The sequence below is a fragment of the Herpailurus yagouaroundi genome, unplaced genomic scaffold, assembly GCF_014898765.1.
Source record: "Herpailurus yagouaroundi ecotype Mexico unplaced genomic scaffold, PumYag 29, whole genome shotgun sequence".
Classification (NCBI taxonomy): domain Eukaryota; kingdom Metazoa; phylum Chordata; class Mammalia; order Carnivora; family Felidae; genus Herpailurus; species Herpailurus yagouaroundi.
The window spans coordinates 77,836,201-77,844,311 of NW_024412377.1; the positions used below are offsets into that span (position 1 = coordinate 77,836,201).

General features: G+C 36.1%; 1 long non-coding RNA gene across 1 annotated transcript in view; it reads right to left on the reverse strand.

The window, feature by feature from the left end:
• Nucleotides 1-541: 541 nt before the first annotated feature.
• Nucleotides 542-8,111, reverse strand: part of LOC121012520 (uncharacterized) — a 114,081-nt gene continuing 106,511 nt past the window's right edge. Inside the window, exon 3 of the long non-coding RNA XR_005782157.1 lies at nucleotides 542-631. This is a non-coding gene — a long non-coding RNA (uncharacterized LOC121012520). The remainder of the gene's footprint in view (nucleotides 632-8,111) is intronic.

Genomic DNA, 8,111 nt, shown 5'->3' on the forward strand with positions numbered 1-8,111 from the left:
GTTGATCTCATGGAAACATAGAGTGGTCATTACTAGGGGCTGGTGGTTAGGGAAATAAAAAGATAATGGTTGAAGAGTACAAATTTCCAGTTTTAAGGTGAATAAGGCCTGAAGATATAATATACAGTTTAGTGGTTACAGTTAATAATACTATATTATCTACTGGAAAGTCAGTAAAAGAGTAAATCTTATGTGTTCTTACCACAAAAAAAGAAATGGTAACTTTATGACATCATGAAGGTGTTAGCTAACACTACAGTGTAATCATTTTGCAATATATGTGTATCGATTCAACATGTACACCTTAAACATACAAGGTTATCTGTGTCATTCCAACTCAATAAGCTGGTAAAAATAAGAGAAAAATAGCTTTGAGGGGTAAGATAATACATGCATATTACTAAAAATTCAAACAATGAAGTAAATTACAGAGGAAAGAAAAAATCCCATCATGTTGAGATTTCCACCATTAATATGCTTATATAACCTGTTAGAGTATGTCTACAGCCACAGAAGCAAGGTTTCTCCATGAGAATGGAGGAATTCTTACCTGATAGTAGAAAATGAAGAGAATGGCAATCCTTCTACCAACACTGAGGAAAGCAGGGTGTGAGATGTTGCAGTCCTCCATCTGAAAAGGAAATTAACGGTTTAAGGGTAAACTCACTGTCAGTTAAAGGAAACAAGTGAAGATAACTTTTTAAAAGTTTGTTTATTTATTTTGCGAGACCGAGAGAGCATATGTGAGCAGGGGACAGATGGAGAGACGGGGAGAGAGAATCCCAAGCAGGCTCTGACCTCACAGCTCATCGCACAGAGCCTGACGTGTGGCTTGAATTTACGAACTGTGAGATTATGACCTGAGCTGAAATCGAGAGGCAGATGCTTAGCCGACTGAGCCACCCAGGAACCCCTAAGGTAACTGTCTTTGATTAGACAGTGATTGTGATTATATGAGTGTTTGTTAATCATAGAATGCATATTTCAGAAATCATAGAAGACTTTTTAGAAGCAGGAAGGCTGAAAAAAGATATGTCATGCTAAAGGGAGTACAAAATTGTGTTAACTGAGAAGATGAGAGGAGACTGATGATCAGAAAGATTCCATCGTGGATGGCAGTCAAGGAATTGATGCACGGAAGATGTAGCTGCTGCAAGGCCAGCAAGGAATTCAATTTAGTGACGCCTTCACACAGAGGTGGACTTATCAACCTCTCAGGGATCAGCTGATGGGATGACGCTTGTTCTTTTTATCATTCACTGAAAAATAGGCTCTGAACACCTACTGTGTGCCAGGAACTATGCGAGTCTCTAGGGTATAAAGTGATGAACAGGAGAGTCATAATCTGGTGCCTCCAGAGATAACAAAATGACAAAATAGCATATGTTTATAAATGTCATTGAAAGCCTGAAAGTGCACAAAGCAGCCTGTTCCCTATTAGACCATTAACAGGACACCTGTCCAGGGAAGTAGGAACCCAATGCACTGCAATCATAGTTTTCAAATAAAAAAAAAATAAGTTTATTTATTTTTTGAGAGAGAGAGAAAGGGGGGGGGAGCAGAGAAAGAGGGAGAGAGAGGCTCCCAAGCAGGCTCCACACTGTCAGCACAGAGCTCAATGCAGGGCTCGAACTCATAAACCATGAGGTCGTGACCTGAGCCAAAATCAAGAGTTGGAAGCTTAACCGAGTGAGCCACCCAGGTGCCCCATGCAACCATCATTTTCACAGAGAAGAGCTTAAAAATTTCAAATCTCCAAACGAATTAAAAGGTAATTGGGCTCACTGTTTATATAGACATTAACATTTTTTTATAGCTTTTAACATATTTTATTATTAAGGAATTAACATAAACACCCAGGGGTGCACATATCTTATGATATTGAGAAAGGGAAGATACCAAGATACACACATTATAAACTTGAATCTTCTAATATCTTCATTAAATATTATTTAATATACAGAATTCCTTTAATATAAACATGCCTTCACATAATTTAAGCATTTGTAAAAAAAAGTCACTGGCTTTTTGAAATATGATTTATTTTATAAAGGCACAAAGCATGACTTTGCAAAACTATAGCAATCCATCACACCTGACACCAACAGAAATATCACTGCATGTATACACAGAGAAGTTGCTCACGTGCTTTAGCATATGTGTTTTAGGACAGAAAACCCAAAAAAACATCCACAGAGAATTTCTCTTTCTCAGATACTGTCTTACTTCTGAAGGCGTCCTCTCTTTTAAAGATAAAACTATAATACTCTCTCAAAAAGAATATTCAATATGTTTATACATTTATAGTCTCTCAGTAATTTATTGTAAAAATTTTTAAAATAGCTGTTTGAACTGAAGACAGAGATCTTAACTTTTACTAACATGAGCTATATCCATAGGTAGTTCTTTTTTTTTAGGTGATGGACTATGGTAGAAATATAGTTATTCCTAGACTAAAAAAATGTGATATGCCCTCCAGTGAGGAGGATATAAAGCTTCTCAGTTTATTCCAGGGCAGCTCTATTGTAAGCAGTTACCTCCAAGCTTTAGTAACATTTCTCTGAGAACAGGAACCACAGGGAGACAGGATTTGCAGATGGAGAATGGCAGTTACATTTTAGCATCACAGAGTGAGGGCAATTGTTAACCATTGTGGGCACCTGCCCCTGTGGCATAAACTTGCATGTGGTCCCCTTGAAAGGATATCACCTCCCTCACCTTAGGCTGTATAAATTAGAAACACACAAACACACTCTCCAGACTGATAGAAAAGAGTGCAAGATGGTAGAGAGCTGGCTTTTTTTGTTTTTATTTATTTATTTAATTTCTGATTACCACTGGCTTGGAAGCTTTTTTTAGATAATTTGTTTAGGATCAAACAGGAAATTTCTCTCTGAGAGAAGATGATCTGGAATAACCAAACTGGAGAGGTAGCTGTTTTTCACCCAGTCGGGGTGGGGGTGGGGGGTGGGTAGGTAGGTAATGCATACCAGGAATAAGCCATTGTTTTAGGGGCCTTGGCTGGGCAAAGAGAGTTACTCTGACACACTTGCACACCTTTAAAGAAATATGTTCATTCAGAAAATTAAAGTGTGATTTGGACATAATAATTCCCATAGAACAGAAATTCTGAAAACAATTCTAGCCAAGGGGAAGATGTCTTACTTGAAACATTCTTTCAGTCCTTCTTCATAAGCATTTAATTCTCCAAATATACTATATATTTTAAAAAACTAAATTTCTATCATTTATGTAGTTAGGATATCAGTTAGTCCTCCTGAATATTTTCTGAATAATTGTGCAGAAAACTATGGCATAGAATGCCTTAATTACAGGATTATGTAAACGAGTGTTTTAGACCCTACTTCAAACTACTAAAATCATGTGAAAATTTCCCATGTGTGAGAATTTCCTGGATGCAGAAAAATTCCCTTTCCCAGAAGTTCTGTTGATGATTAACTTCCTTGCAGCCTTCAACATGGAAGTAGATACCTATGATCCACTTAACATTTCAAATTAATTAAATTTTAAAAGCTGGCTAATTTCTAGAGTGTATACTCATTGTTTATGGAGCAGAAGATGCAAACTCTACTTTGCTGAAACGGTTTTGTTTGTATTATTCATCTACGTGGTTCATTAACCCCATTTTTCATGTCAGCATCTCACTTCCTTTCTTGCTACTCTGTGCCCACGGTCTGAACAGTCAGAATAAAGAGAATGCAGGGCAGTGGGCCAAGCTTTAGAAAATGACTTCATCTTCTACTTACCCAATTCTTCTAAAGCAGGGAAGCATCCACATGGCCATCAATAATCAAGACAGCCATTACATCCCTTAACAGAGCCTAATGCTGTATTAGCTGAATTGGAAGCAATTTCCCTCATAGTCCAACTGTATGTTTTTCTTGGAACCTACCAGCTTTGGCATTTTTCTTTAAGAAAGCTTCTGGTTGGCTGGTCACAGAACACTGAAATCATAAAAATCTGAAGTTATCTAATATTAAAAGAATATTGACTGCTTAAGAAAATCCATGTTTAAAATGTTACCCCCAGAAGACCATATTTGTTATACCCCAGTTGCTTTCTAGTCTCAGGAACAGAAATTATTTTACCTCTTAGACTTCACTGAAAAAAAAAAGTTAATAAAAGACTCAAATATATAAATTGACTAGGAAAATGTAGTGAGAATAAATTCTTCCTTTCGTAAATAAGTATGAGCCATTTTTAGGTGAATGTTTTGTCTTTGTATGCATCAGACTTACAATGTAAGTAAGTATAATGCTAATTATGTATGAAACATCCATTATGTATCAAGAATAGGGTTAAGTTCTTAGGTAGATTATATCATTAAATCCTCCTACCTGGCCAGTGAGTCAGGGACCGTTACAAGTAAGGAAAAGAATTTAAATAACTTGTCCAATGTCACACAGCTAATAGTGGCAGAGGCAGGATTGAAGCCCACGAAATCTAATGTCAGACCAAACTCAATCAGTATGCCATAACCCTTCTCAGAGTCTTAATGGAGAACAACTCTTCTATTGGCACAAATATAACTAGAAACTATAAATATAACTAGAAATCAGATATATGTATATTCAGGAATAGATGGTAATTCATCCTCTTTTTCTTTTTTTAATATAAGAAAGGACTTTGTATTGGAGGAGGACTAATACTTTACTTGAAATATTTAATTGCATTTATCATTTAAACTATAAACAATATACTAAGAAGAATATGTTACTGTAGTTTTTGGAGACAACTGCTTTCAAAGAAAATGAGAGTCAGATAAGTATATATTCAGGTACAATTTTCAGCTATACAGTTCTATTTTGTTTTTGGAGTAATGAAAATCAAATACTATCAGCAATAGTCATTCCACTGAGGAAAACTCACCTTTAGAATGGAAGAATTTGTGTATTGCTTATGCTGATTTAAGAGTTACAAACATGAAAAGGAATTCCCATGGTGTCTGATCTAATCTTGACACAGACAGTATCCACAAGATCTATCCTCAGTTACAGCTCAAAGCTGCTGTCTCAGGAAGAAAAAAAATGCTTTGATAACTCATTGTGTCAGAGAAAAAGATTTCACTGTGTGAAATATTGATTAAAACTTTAAAATAAAATTGGTACTTTCTGGAAGAACCTTGTAAAGGTAACAAAGAGAAAAACAAAGAAAGTCCAAAGGGTGCTTTTAGGATTGTTTTTTTTTTTTTTTTAATTTTTTTTCAACGTTTTTTATTTATTTTTGGGAGAGAGAGAGAGACAAAGCATGAATGGGGGTGGGGCAGAGAGAGAGGGAGACACAGAATCGGAAACAGGCTCCAGGCTCCGAGCCATCAGCCCAGAGCCCGACGCGGGGCTCGAACTCACGGACCGCGAGATCGTGACCTGGCTGAAGTTGGACGCTTTAACCGACTGCGCCACCTAGGCGCCCCAGGATTGTTTTCAAAAAGGTTGATCTTTAATAAAATCTTATGGAAAAAAAGTATATTACCTTTTAATACCTACATCAATATAATTTTCCACTAACAATGACAATATGCTTTCTTCACATTGCTGTTATTACTTTATATTTTAAGGTCAAAGTGCATTCATTCTGCTCTTCAGTTCATAATAATAAATGCCTTTCAGCCTTAGCCTTCAGACTATTATTCCTCAAGTATAAACAAATCAAGGAAAAGTCAGTAATACAAATAGGTATTTTGCTACCAAAGAAGACCTAAGAGTCTATCTAGGCTTTTCAATTTTACAACATATTTATAAAATATATAAAGCTATTACAATAATTTTTTAGACACTTTCTATTCTATTTGGGAGTATGGAAAACTCATAATATTATAAGAATAGAAACACTCATCGCAAACAAATTGGGACAGTCGGAGCCCCATGATGATTATATTCTTAAGAGTATTTTGAGACACGTTTAAAGCATGGAAAAGTCACCCTGGATAAACTTTATCATTTGGGAGAAAATGAAGGTATAGTGAGAAAAAGGCAAGAAAATGGATTGAAACAAGGAGGATCAAGTTGAATCTCAGCTAAATTACTGTAAGCTCGTCAAAGGAAGGGGATGTGTGTGTCAATCTGCCTCATCTGACTCCTTCCAATGACTTCTCAATCCACCTACATTTACAATGCACCCACTCTGATGACTGCTCTAAAAAAGGTAGGTCTAAAAATGTGGCTCCTATTCTTTGATGAAGGGAGGATTTCCAATGAAGCATCAAAGTGCAGCAAGTTTGAAGAGATGCATGATATTTGGAGAGGAAATGTGATGAGATGAAGCGAATAATATTGCACAGTGCCTGGAAAACAGTCAACAGTCAAGAAATATGAGTTGATGCAGTGTAGAGACCACTGGGAGTACTGAAACATTGAAACACAGGTTAGGTCGTGGGTCCTAATTCCTTCTCGGACACTTACTTCAGTGGGAGACTGTGGGTGTGGGCCCTGTTTCTACATTGGTAAAACAAAAAAGTGAGGAGCAGATTTCACACCTCACTTCAGAAGTACTTCTAAGACTGATTCTGGCTCTTCCAATATTAATTAATTGTAGAAGGGAAGTGTTTCTCAGGCATTCTAGATGCAGCGAAGGCAAAATGTTAAGTTCCAGACTTAGGGGTCAGAAAGAAACCAGTGAGGAAGGCACCTGGCCTGAGATTCAAATCCTGGGTTCAAATCCCATGTCTACAACTAGCTGTGCAGTCTTGGGAAAGCTATTTAGACTCTGGGCCTCAGGTTCTACTCCAATAAAGAGGGCTAAAATTGTACCTCCATCAATGGGGTAGTAAGAGAGCACAGATTAAGAGAGCACATCTAAGATGCTTAAAATTAGGCTTGGAGCATAATACATGCTCAAAACATTTTAGAAGCTGGTAAAAATGGTTCAAGTTTGTGATATTCTGAAAAATCAAAAAGTTCTTTTATTTTAACCTCATAAGTTTGTAGCCATAACTATTTTTCCATAAAGCTACACAGTCCCAGGTTGACTTTATCTTAAAGTAATGTTACACTACTTGCAAACTAACAATGAAGAAGTCGTGCATTCAGCTCATTTATTTAAAGACAGTCACTCACTTTTCCCTTGTTCTTTCCCACCCCTGTTGGAATAAATTTTTCTAAAATGTCCAGAAAATTAAGGTAAAACTATGAATATTATCCTCTGTTTGGCATAAGATCTTTGCCTATGTATTTCACATAACAGTCTACAGAAGTATGGCTTTCTCTGGGAAAAAATAACAAATATTCTCAAAACACTCCTGTCTTTCTGACTTAGCCTTTCAGACTACTAGTCCTCTTTGTCCTTCAAATCATTTTATACTGCAGAGTCAGACAAATTCAATTATTTCCTAATGCTGAACTCTGTGACTAACATTCATTCCTTTGGGGTTTGGTCAGAAACATTAGACCTGCATGATGTAAAATATGAAGTAGGTCATATTTACTGTGACCTTTATCGTGCATGGTATCAGTAAACAATTTAGACACAAACACTCAGGGAGAAGGTCAGATTAAAGATAAAGAAGTTGGTCTCAGAAGAAAGACTCTGAAGTGATTGCTACTTGGATTGACTACCTTAAAAATTATGAAGATTTTACCCCTTTCCCACAGGTCAGTCCATCTTATTCCTACTAGTCTACAATTTCGCTTATTTATGCTCCTAAAATCATTTTTTGATCATGTTGTTAGATGACAATGATAACTTCTGATGCATTAGAAAAAAATACCTTTTGGTTAAGATCATTAAGACTGGGTAATATATGTAAATGATTAATATCATTAATATTTCAACCTGTAGATTTCCTTATTTTCAAATTTCCTAGAACGTAGTATCAGGACAACTAAATTACCCATAAATTCAACTCTCCACCTGACCTTATTCATACAACATGTAGTGTTCCATGTACTGGAGTACTAAATACTCCCCCTCAACTACTTCACTTATACTTCACACTAGTTTGATTTTTTTACCTAGTTGACCTTTTTGTTGACCTAGTCCTTACAAATTTCAATGCTTATAGGAGGTAAGTAAGTAAAACTAATGCCCAGAGAAGGTACGGGTACTTCATATATATATATATATATATATATATATATATATATATATATAAA